This window comes from Ambystoma mexicanum, chromosome 10, assembly GCF_040938575.1.
Source record: "Ambystoma mexicanum isolate Mex_15411 chromosome 10, UKY_AmexF1_1, whole genome shotgun sequence".
NCBI classification, from domain to species: Eukaryota; Metazoa; Chordata; class Amphibia; order Caudata; family Ambystomatidae; genus Ambystoma; species Ambystoma mexicanum.
The window spans coordinates 517,083,144-517,094,936 of record NC_090932.1 but is presented as its reverse complement, the minus strand read 5'-3'; positions in this window follow the sequence as shown (position 1 = coordinate 517,094,936).

Below are 11,793 nucleotides of genomic sequence, written 5' to 3'. Positions count from 1 at the left end.
GATGAACTCCCTACTGGAAAATAGAGCAATCATGCAAGTCTCCAAGACCAAAGAGGGAAGATGGTTCTTCTTGCAAGTATTTCTGGTATCAAAGACATCAGGTGACTTTTGTAATGTTATGTAATGCACCATTTGTATAGTGCCTTTCAACATTGGTATGGTCACAAAGCTCTGTAGGTTGAAGGCCCTTGGAGGGACCGAAGTCCATGTATGGGAAATTCAAAGAGGTGCTAGTATGCATGTGTGCATTTTGGCCAATACAAGGATATGACGGGTGGCCAAGTCCCAGCTAGCCACCTATGTCTTGTTCTCTGTGGCTGTAAGGGATAGCAGTTGAAGTAGCTTGAGGCTTCATTTAAAAGTGGAATCTTTGAGAATTGGATATAATGCTGTTGTTCTCATTTTTGGCCCAGTGAAGCTATTCTTAAAGTAAAGAGAATTTAAGGACACATGCTTGTTTCCTGTGACGTTACGGTTACGATCCGTGGAGTACAAGATAAGGTCAGTCCCTTTGTGAGACTATAGAGTAGGCAATCTAAAGCAATGGAATTATTTCCCTTGTTCTCAGCAGTCTTCATGATACTTATGTTTCCATGTGCGCTTGCTTTTAGGGTCTATGCAGAAGTCCCGACCAGAAGAAGGCAGTTTTAATATTCTATCTGCTCAAACGTCTGTGTAGTGCAACCTGAGTGGAGTACTCTTACATTGTTAGGGATTTAATGGTGGTGTTGGCATGCTTAATGGATGTAGGCCCTGTTTGCAACAAGCACACATCATAATGTGAAGTATATGACTTGTTACAGTCTGGGGATTTCCAGTAAGACAGTGGAGAAATGTAAATTAATGTGTCTAGGACCTTACTAGTCCACTATGAACCAATACATTTTAGAATTGGACTATTTACTGTTTGAATCTTTTCTAATCAATGTGCTTTTTTTAAATGCGATTTTTGTATTGTCTTTGTTGAAAATGTCAACGATGTTTTTAAGAACTACATATTTGTTTTTCTTTATTTCTAAATAATTGTTTGGTATGTTCAAGCAGTTGTTTGATCTTTGCACTTTATTCTTTGGTGTTTGCCCTTTTCTGCATCAGTACTTCAGAATTAATTTTGCAATATTTATTCAAATAGATACTGTTGTGGTTTACTCTACCAGAGGTCATTTCAAGGCCAACTGAGGAGGCAGCTTTTGGCCTCTTAGCATACAGAATTTATTATGACAGAATAGTTTTGAGTATGAATTGAATATTTAAATTTGTGTATGGATGTATAGCAACAAACAATTAAACAATAAAATAACAAATACAATAATAATGACATTGAGTGCCTTATTAAAATGACTAGCAGCATAAAGCCATTATGAACTAGTCAGAATTGATGATTTCAGTTGGGAGCACTTTTGTTTATATGTCACCCATGCCACCCATGTATAGCAGGCATGTGGATGGGTGGTGAGAGGTAGTACAGAAGGGTTATGCAAGATTGGTATCATCGTTATGTGGGTAGATACCTATCCATTTTTTGTTTTGAACAGTATCTGCATTCTTATGGCAGAGGTGTTGTGCAGGGTGTCTTAAAGTAGTGCATGATAGCAGAAGTGTGCAGGTCAGCGGCCAAGCCTTCGGCTAAGTTCCATAAGCATGGAGTTTGATAGGTTCAATACATTGGCTATGCTCTAGCAATTGCCTAGATTCAATACTTTCACCACACTCCAGAAGCCTAGATTCAAATCAATGGCTATATTCTACATGTATCCAGCTTCAAACAATGGCTACGTTCACTTTGGTTGTATGCGATGGCCACACTGTGCATTCACCAAGATTCAGTCAAGTGAAAACATTCTGCAATCGCCTAGTTTCGAAACACTGACACTCGTCTATATGCAACACACTGGCTGGATTCTACATCCACCTGATTTCAATATAGTGGCTACATTCTAAATTCATGTAGATTCAAGACATTGGCTGAATTTTAAAATTATGCAAATTTCATACAATGGCTTCATTCAACATTTGCCTAGATTCTATGCAATGGCTGCATTTTACATTCACCTATATTCAATACAATGTCTACCTTCTGCATTCAGCTAGATTCAGTACAACGGCCACCTAATACACTCATCTAGGTTTAATGCTATAGCTACTTTCTACAGTCATCTAGATTCAATGCAATAGCTACATTCTACATTCATCAGGAATTAATGCAATGGCTACATTCTACTTTCACCTAGATTCAGTACAAGGTTACATACATACTACTGTCCGCGAGAATAAGAAGGTAACTATGATGTTGTGACCATACTACCTCACACACTCTCCAGAAAAACTCTAGAGGTGGGTCTGAGAGAGGTATCCAATTACATCACTAGGTCTTGATGTATGCCTAGTAGACGTGGGAGGTGGCCCTTAACGAGTGTTCTCTCATATCAATATATGGAGCATTAGTTGCTTGAACTTGAACTAAATATGTTCCCTTAACCACCCAGCCAATAAGTCACCCTTGACCTTTGACTTTGTCACCTAGATTGAGCTGGGTGCCCCATCATACTGACGGGGAACTGATTGACTGCTATAATCAAAGAAAACAGTCCCGATGAAGATGTCAGAAGAAAAGAAGTCCTTGAAACCAGTCGACCCGAATCTTTTACAGATGGCTCTGAACTAAGGGAGACACGTGAATGTAACATTGATAACAACTAGCCAGAGCCTAAATGAGATAGGGCACTAGGTCCATTTGGTACTCATCATGTTTCCTTGAATTATGATTCGAGTAACCCGATAAGATAAATATCAATAGTTCATGTAATTAATCAACCACGACTCGCTGCCTCACCAGATACCAAAATCAAAAACGGTTGTAGGGAGGCCAAACCTTTTTAATACTATTTTATGCAATTTATTGAACGAAAAGCACAAGTACACCTCTCGGAGGGTGAATAAAAAACTACAGGAATTGCTTACCAGTTATAAGCAATTCCCACGTGAACTGCCTGTCCTATCCATCACACACACACACACACACACAGGTGCCTGGTGGCACACTGTACAGGGCTGCTGTGGGTATGGGGGCATAGGCATGCAGCTAGGGGACCAGCGCTCCTGAGGAATATGGGGGCATCTGATCATAGGCAACTGCTGGCCTGCTCCTACATTCCTGTGAAAAATGTCCCATCCTGCTGCATGTCCAAAACTGTCTCGTATTTCCCCCCTAGGTACCATCCCTCCAGAGCCTCCCCTCCTTCCTCAGGATCCTGCAAACCCCTCTCCCCTGTGGGTACCCTCCCTAGGACCAACCATAATACAGCATTTAAACCCACCTTTCCACTCGTATCCTCCTCCCCATGCAGGAGCCGTCCTCACGTCTGCCTGTACCGCCCTGTGGTCTGTCTGCGCGCCCTGTAATGCTGCTATTACAGCCCCTTCTACTGATATCTTCGGTAACTTTTTCTGTACTAGTTTTGGTTTCTCTCTTTGTATTTGTTGAGCCGTTTCCTTCGCCTTCTCCCTTAGCCATTTGCAATGGTGTATAATTATGGACTGTATTTCTGCCTACCCCTTTGCCTCAATCCCCACTATCTTGTTGAGGGTCTTTTGCACCTCCTTGGCAAGCCCTTTTTTAACCACAAAATAAAGGAATGGGATTGATCCATCCCATGATTCACCGCCTCCTTCCTCCACATCTCTTGTGTCTGTAAAATATACTGGGCCGGGCCTCATCGTCCTGCATCGTGCATTGCATGATTGACTGCAGGTCTGGGGTGTCTGGGGAAGGCATGTCTTAAATCTGCCCACACCTGTGCCCTGATGTCATTAAAGTGGGCCCCATCATTAGTATAATTCCCTTACAGCACTCTGGGCCACCCTACTTTCAGCCGTATGTCGTCTGTCTAATCCCCTAGCTTTTCAAATCACCTACAGCCAAAGTGATAACGGCCATTTTTTTTCAAACACATACATCCATTTCCCCACACCTGCCATGAGGGATGGCAGGACCTTAATCAGGTTATTTCTGATCCATATGCAGCCATGGTACATCCTATGCCCTACCTAGACCTTTATGTAACAGGGGGAACTGCGTCCCCATCACTTTTTCACCTTCCATTTCTTCGTTTGTTTGCCTTTTGCCACTGCCATACGCTCATATCTGTTCCTCAACCTGGGCCCCCATACAATCTCCATCTGTGGTGATATCTCAGGTGGACGCTCCCCCTCTTCTGTCTCATCCACTGTATCTGATTCCTCATCCCCTAGGTCACCTCCCATCTCATCCTCAGATCGCACCGTCCCATACTCTAAACTTCCTGTCCGTGGTCTTCTTCTCCCCCGGCCTTCCATCTCAATGTGTATGTCCTTAATAGCAGTACTATCAATCCAAAACACTATGTCCCCTGTGCTCCAGTCATCCAACCCACTGGGTGCCTTCTGCACATCCTTCCTATCCATCCTCAACTGTGCCAACTCCTCCTGTGCCTCCTCTAATTCTTTTTGTGGTTTCCGATCTTACCCCCCCTGCTCTTGCCCCCATACAGCTGCTGATACTATGGGGTTCGGGAGGTTTTGATACTGAGCCTGTGGCAACTGAGGGGGCTGCGTTGTGGTGAGCAGGGGGACGTACACTGGGTTTGTGTACCCTGAGGCTGCGTGGGAAGGGTAACATCTTAACGAGGCTGTGGTGTACCTGGTGGCACTTGTACTGTTGGCTCTGGTGCGGGCGGGGCAGGGCGTTCTTGAATGGGCGGGGTGGTGGGTGCAGTCTGGACACATGACTCTGGTGTTCCCGCTAATGTCTTTGCCTGGCCCTGGGGGACATCCTCTCAATCCTCCACCATTTTCAATAATTCAAACACTTCCTTTCTATTCTTTAATTTCTTCCCCATATATTTTGAAGCCAATAATGTATACATGTGGCCTAGAACCTCCTTGTTATTTGTTCCATGCTCTGGCCATGGTTTGAACAGTTCCCCCCTTGTCTCGGCATCCCACTAGTGGTGATACATCAAAATCTTCTTCTTATACATCGGTAAAGCTGCACACGTACATTCTAACGGGGTTGTGGACTCCATTTTAGCTGCCCCTGTCGAAACTCATTGAAATAAGAAATGTTCTGTTTATTCAGGGTCTGAACCTGCAGTACCTTTGTGATCCCGTTGCCCCACTCCTTTCCCGGTCCAATACTCTCACCCGCTCCCCATGCTCCCCCAAATCACTTGTTCACTCTTCGCTCCAGTCCCACACCAATACACCCTGCCTTCTCGCATACCAATCACTCACACCCTCGCTCAACACAATTCCTCAAAATTCAACACAACAAACCTGGACCCCTCCTCGGTCCATGCCAATACAATAACAAAGTCAATATAAAACACCAAAAACTACTACATTTCATTCCCACACACCCTTTATATCGGGCAGGGAGATCCCAGGCCCACTCAATCTACAGTGCCTCTACTCTTGTTCCTCCTTTTTCCTTAAAGATACAACACTGTCTTCTTCCTCCAATCGGGTTGGATAGCATTACTCCATCATCCTCTTATTCCATATAATAATAAAAACCATATAGAAAAAAACAAAAAGCCACAAGGTCTTTCTACTAAACACCCACACCTCAACCGCCACGTCACCACTCTCTTCCACACTCCCACCAGACACGCTTATCCTTCCCCCCCCACGTTGTTTTCTACCACAAAATGTGCACTTACATTTATGTGTTTTCCCTGAGTTCCTCTGTCACAGGGTCCCATCAAAGGCCTGAACAATCTGGGAGCAGCGGCCCGCTCCCAAGAACAGACAGGAATTCTGGCAACACAGCTCCTGTAAACCGCTCCAGGTTGTGCACAAGGGACTGACCGCTGCACGTGGGCGCTGCCCCTCCGGATGTGCAGCCAGGAATCCTCTGTCCCTGCGGAGAGCTCTGGGATCGCGTCAGGGTCACTAAATTTGTAGGGCGGACCACCGACATCCAGACAGTAAAAAATAATCCTCCAAGGAAAAAAGCTTGGTGCACCTCTGTCAAGGATAACGTTTTATTTCACATACAGAAAGGAAAAAGTGTGGCAGTAGGGGCATTTAATCTTGACTGCTACGGCGCACACTGGTTAGTTTTGAAGCAAATAGCACATTATAAAGATATGATATGATATGATAAGGCATTTATAACGCGCCTGTACACAAGTGTTTCTTGGCTCGACAAGATAATGAAGGGAGGACTGAAGGAGGACAAAACAACGATCTTACTAGGCATTGTGTCATTAAGATCGAGCGAGTGTGGGGGGGGGAAGTGCCAATGGGCCAACGGGGAGGGGAGAGTGCAAAGTACCTAGTAAGTGCAGCCAGGAGGTGTCTCATAAGCGCAGAGAGTCAGGGGACTGTAGGGATGCAGATACAGTCCCTTAAGTGGTTGGGAGTCCCAGAGGCAGTGCAAGGGCAACCGGTCATGCCGAAGCCTGGTCCCATAAGTTCAGTGGGTGGCCAGGAAACAAGTATGCGCAGCAGACAAGGACATTAGCAAGGGAGAGGGAGAGAGAAAGCGGAAGCGAAAAGGAAGGTCTTGAGTTGATTCTGGAACCCCAGGTGGTCCTGCTCAAGTTTGAGGAGTTGGGGAGGCTATTCCAGGGGGAGGCCCTCAGCCGAGGACAGAGATCTACCCTCCACACTCTACCTGGAGAAGCGTCTGACCCCCAGAGAGGTGGAATGGAGGGCTTGAGAAGGAAGATGCTTAGGAAGAGAAAGATGGATGTTGTGTGATCCCTGGCCCCAGAAAGCCTTGTGGACGATGCAGAGGGTCTTGAACTTGATCGTTGTAGCCTCAGGAAGCCAGTGGAGAGATTTCATGGCTAGGGAGATATGATCCCTGGGCTAGAGGCCAAGGGCAAGTTTTGCAATCCTGTTCTGGATAAGTTGTGTGGAGGGCGAAGAGTAGAGACAGGCAGATTTGGAAAGAGGCTGTTGCAGTAGTCCAGCCTAGAGAGGACCAGGGCTCTGGAGACTGTGAGCTTCTGGGGGAAAGTGAAAAAAGGAAGAATACCTCTGAGGAGGTACAACTGATAGTGTGACTTCTTAGAGAAATCAGAGATGTGGGAGAGAAGGAGAGGGTGGAGTTAAAGATGACCCCAAGGTTCTTAGCCTCACTGGAAGGAGCAGGTAGAGGGCAGGGGTGGGCAGCAAGAGTGAGAGAGGGAAGGCGGGAGCAGGAGTCCCAATGAGGAGGATATCAGTCTTACTGGCATTAAGGCAGAGATCGTTGGAGGGACACCATTCCTGAATAGTGGACAGACAGTCTGGTATGAGAGAAGGAGCAGTAGAGGCTGAGGGGATCCTGAAGGAGAGCTGGGTGTAATCCGCATAACACTGAAAGTTAGAGCAGGAGGTAGAGATGCGGTGGGCCAGAGGTGCCAGGTAGTGGTTAAATAGCCAGAGAGAGAGGTTGGACCCCTGGGAAACACCACAAGTAGAGAGAGAGAGATGCAAGAGATGAAAGACCCAAGTGGGACCTGGGAGGGTTGATCAGTGAGAAAGGAGGTCAACCAGGAGAGAGCCTGCCCAGAGATATCCAGGTTGTCTCAGAAACGATTGAGCAGGATGGCTTGATGAAAGCAGAGGATAGATCAAGGAGAATGAGGACAGAAGGAAGGTTAGAGTCAAGATTGGAGAGCACGTCTTCAAGGGAGTTCAGGAACGCAGGTTCTGTGCTTCTGGCTGCTCTGAAACCAGACTGGTGGTCATGGAGACAACCAACCGATTCAGTATGTAGAATAAGCTGGGGGATAGCCATCTTTACCAGGAGTTTGCCCAGGAAAGGAGTGATGGAAATCGGTCGATAGTTTGCGGAGAGGAAGGATCGGCAGAAGGGTAATTTTGTCACAGATGACACATACAAAAGATGGTGTTCATTCACCACCCTCATTGGCTGTCCCCTATATACATACCACCCGTACCCTACAGGACCTTGAATGATTGGCTACATTTACTCTAGGCCAATCACCTTCCACATGGTCTTTAGTTCTGACACCTTGGGTTCTATTAACACGATTGGCGGGCCACGTACGATCACAGTGCAGCATGAGGGTGTCCAAGGGTACAAAAAGCAAAGTGGGGAGAGAGACAAATGGCTATGTGTTAAGGAATTGGAGGCAATTTGAATGAATATGGTTACTGCAGCACTGCACGATATGTGGCAGGAAATATGTAATTGTGTAGATGGAGAATGCTGATGTAAACCATGCTGGCCTTCATTCTAGATATTCAAAAATCACTGCAATCCAAAATAAGAATCCTCAATTCAAATTGGGCGGAATTACCATTGGCAGATACCATTACCATCATAAATACCATCATGGAACTGGAGGTTAATCATTCAAATTCCGAGGTGGTGTTAGTCCCTATTTTGGAGTGCCGTAGAGCTCCATTGCTGCTTGGTGGTGTACCACTGATGTACATTTCTCCATTTTTTGGAGGCTACCGGAAAGGATACCCCAGCCAAGTGCTGGAGGTTCTTCCTCTATTTTCCATGCATACTCGTGTAACCCCAGCCCAGATGGACCATGGGGTTACATCCAGGGTCATGTAGGGGGAGTAGTAAGGATGAAATGCTTGAAAAAGAAAAAGAAACTGCAGACACAGGAGTTTTACAAGTATTTCATTAAATGTGTATGTGACTGTAGCATGTGTCCCCACCATGGAGGGCACATACAACTCTGGGACAATGGGCAGGCCACCGCTGCCAGTAAGAATGGACTTACCTGAGAAGGATTTCAAAAGGGAATTAATTGAACAAAAAACGGAAGTAACAGTAGGAATAGGGAGAAAACAGAACAGATAGGGAAATACGAAAGAGAGTAAAGAAGGTTAGCCCTCCCTCGGGGGTGGGGGTGGCCTTGAGCAGCCCCCCAGGGAAGCAAGGAGACAGACTGGGCTGCGCATACCATCTGCAGCCCAGTGTGGATCTGAAGCCCATGGCCATGTGTGGGTTGCAGTCTGGGTGATGTAACGCCCCAGCCCAGGGGCCACATGAGCAGGTAACCCTGAGACCAGTGGCCTGGCCTGTGAGACAATGGCCCGCCTGGGGCCAGACTGGGAGGACTGTGAGTAGGGGAAAGGATGGGCCATGTGGCGTGACAGCCTGTGGAAGAAAGCGGCAAAGTCAGGGGCCGCATGAGTGAGTGTCCCCCGAAATGGGGCACGGCCAGTGCGGATACGGTCCACTAGGAGATCATACCATACGGGCCAGAGCAGGTGAAAGTTCCAGGCCGTGAGGCACACTGCAGCCTGGGTGAAAATCACAGCGGGGGCCCTCAGGGAAGTCCAACTGCTCCGGGGCCAGATGGTGCTGGTGGTGAAGAGGCGGAAACTCGACTCACCAGTGGTGTGCGCAGGGCCGCCAGAACCACCAGTGCCTGTGAGGTCCACGCCTGTCCCGGGCAACACAGAGAGGGCGGTGCAGGTAAGACTTACCTGGAGCCCCGGCTGCTGCATCCTTTGTGACCGTGGCTCAGCACAGGAGTGTGGCAGTTCAACCTAAATGTTCAACACCTGCATGCAGTATGCATGGAAGGCACCGCCACAGAGGAAATAAGGTCTCTGAGAGCCCAAGGACATCCATTCTAGAACCTGTGGCAGCCACCTGCAGCAGGGCGGGGTTGGCACCTGGGTGGAGGACAGATGATTGTTTCACCACAAAGGTACTTTACTATGGGATTGTGGTAAATAGTGCATGACAGACAATTGTGGACTAAGACTGACATTGGATAGCTGACTGCAGCCGCTAAGGTTATTGAAATGAATACAGTAACAAGTGTGTATGGGGAGAAAGGCAAAATATTTAATTGAAGGGTGGGGAGCACATGGAAAGTGTGCATAGGAACCCACCTAAATGTCAACTGATCAGGGGGGTTGTCAGAAAATGGTATCCTCTATTCTCATCATGCAAATCGTAACTCGTAAGCAGGGAAAATGAAAAGTGGCATACTGATACTGGAAGAAGGTGTAACTGGTTAACCGTTTACCTGTTTTTATAAGGAAGTCAGAAAGGGCAAAAAACTCCTCTCCTTGGTAGCTGCCTTCCGTCCCACTGCAGCCCTTTCTCGAGTCCTCTGTCAGCAGCACATATCAGCTAATACATACTGTGGGTCTGTTAATCTGCTCAAATTACTGGTTACCCCAACGGCAATGTGAACGCCCAAACACTTTCACTCCTTTGAAAGCAAATATTTTTCCAGTGAGAGGCGGAGTGGCGGCGAGTGGCAGTCCTGCAGGTTACTCAGAAAGCAGAGTCTGTCCTCCCTGCCTCTCATTGTTGGAGGAGGAGCTTTTCACCAATCTACCTACAAGAACCTCCGCGGGACGCGGAGCGGACGCGGAGTGGCGGCGAGTGGCAGTCCTGCAGGTTACTCAGAAAGCAGAGTCTGTCCTCCCTGCCTCTCATTGTTGGAGGAGGAGCTTTTCACCAATCTACCTACAAGAACCTCCGCGGGACCCGGAGCGGACGCGGAGTGGCGGCGAGTGGCAGTCCTGCAGTCATGGCTGTCGTGGCTGCGGGAGTTGCGTTCCCCGCCAACTCCCCCCCAATTGAGGAAAAGCTCAGGCTGCGCAGTACACGTCCCAACTGGGACTCTGACGAACCGCAGCCTTTGGATTTGCCAAACACCAAAAGAAATGTAGGCGTGAAAAGCCCAAAAGGGAAACGAGGAAGACCCACTAAGCATGATATGCTTAAATCCCCAAATGACATTTTAACCGGAATTCACCTCAATTGTCCACCGGCAACTGTCTTGACCTCGGCCGTGGCCGAAAACGAGTTAAGGAAGAGTTTCGAATCTCCTTTAAGAACAACGACGAACTCATGCATTTCAAACATGGAAACGCCAACAACAACCATGACGAACTCGGGAAACTCCCACCCTTTGACCCGCTTACCTGATACTCCTGGAGGCGAGACCGAGTTGGCGTCGTCTGGTGGTGTGGTTCCCGGTTCGACTGGTTTGACTGGCAGAAACCCTGGTCCATTGAAGATCTCAGGAAGCGCTGTGTACACAACGCCGGCCGCCATCGCGGGGGATGGCAGGGGACAGCCGCCGGAGAGCGATGCAGTGGAAGCGGGGGAGGGGCGGGTAGTGGTGGACCCGTCCCCCCTGGTTGCCGTGCAGGCACAGATCCATAGCTGCATGGGAGCCGAGCAGACGGAGCTGCCGGGGGTGTGCCTGGTCCTGCCCGGGGGCGGGGAGGAGTCGGGCCAGTCGAGAGAGGCGGGCCAAGGAGTCGGCGTGGACACTGGGCTTCCGAGATCAGTAACCCCAACTGAAACTGACTCGGCAGCCCCATGTAACGCAAAGAAAAGACCAAGGGCGCCCGTCCCTGCACCACAGAGCAGAATAAACATTTTTCGAGGAAAGAAACACCTCATAAGGAAGGGACGACCATTGACAAATCAGATCCCCAAAGAAAGTACTGGCAGAGAGATTGAAGCTTTGAACATGAAAAAGGGGAAAGAGAACGAAAAACCCCCTTCTCAGCCGTCCTTAATGAGCTTTTTCAAAGGCATTAGTGTCGGCCGCTTCTCTCCTAACGCTGAAATAACTGATTTGGAAATATTGGAAGCCATCAAAGACTATCCGCTCCTATGAAAACATAGGAGGTTGGAACGACAAGCGGCATTTGATCCGCCATCAACTTCTCAATGCTCGCTAGCCCCGGAATCTTTGCTAAAAGAGTCAATCAACTTGGGGGCAAAGGAGCAACAGATCTCCTCGAGCACGAAGAAATTGCAGGGCAGAAGGAATACAGTCCCGCCCATACAAG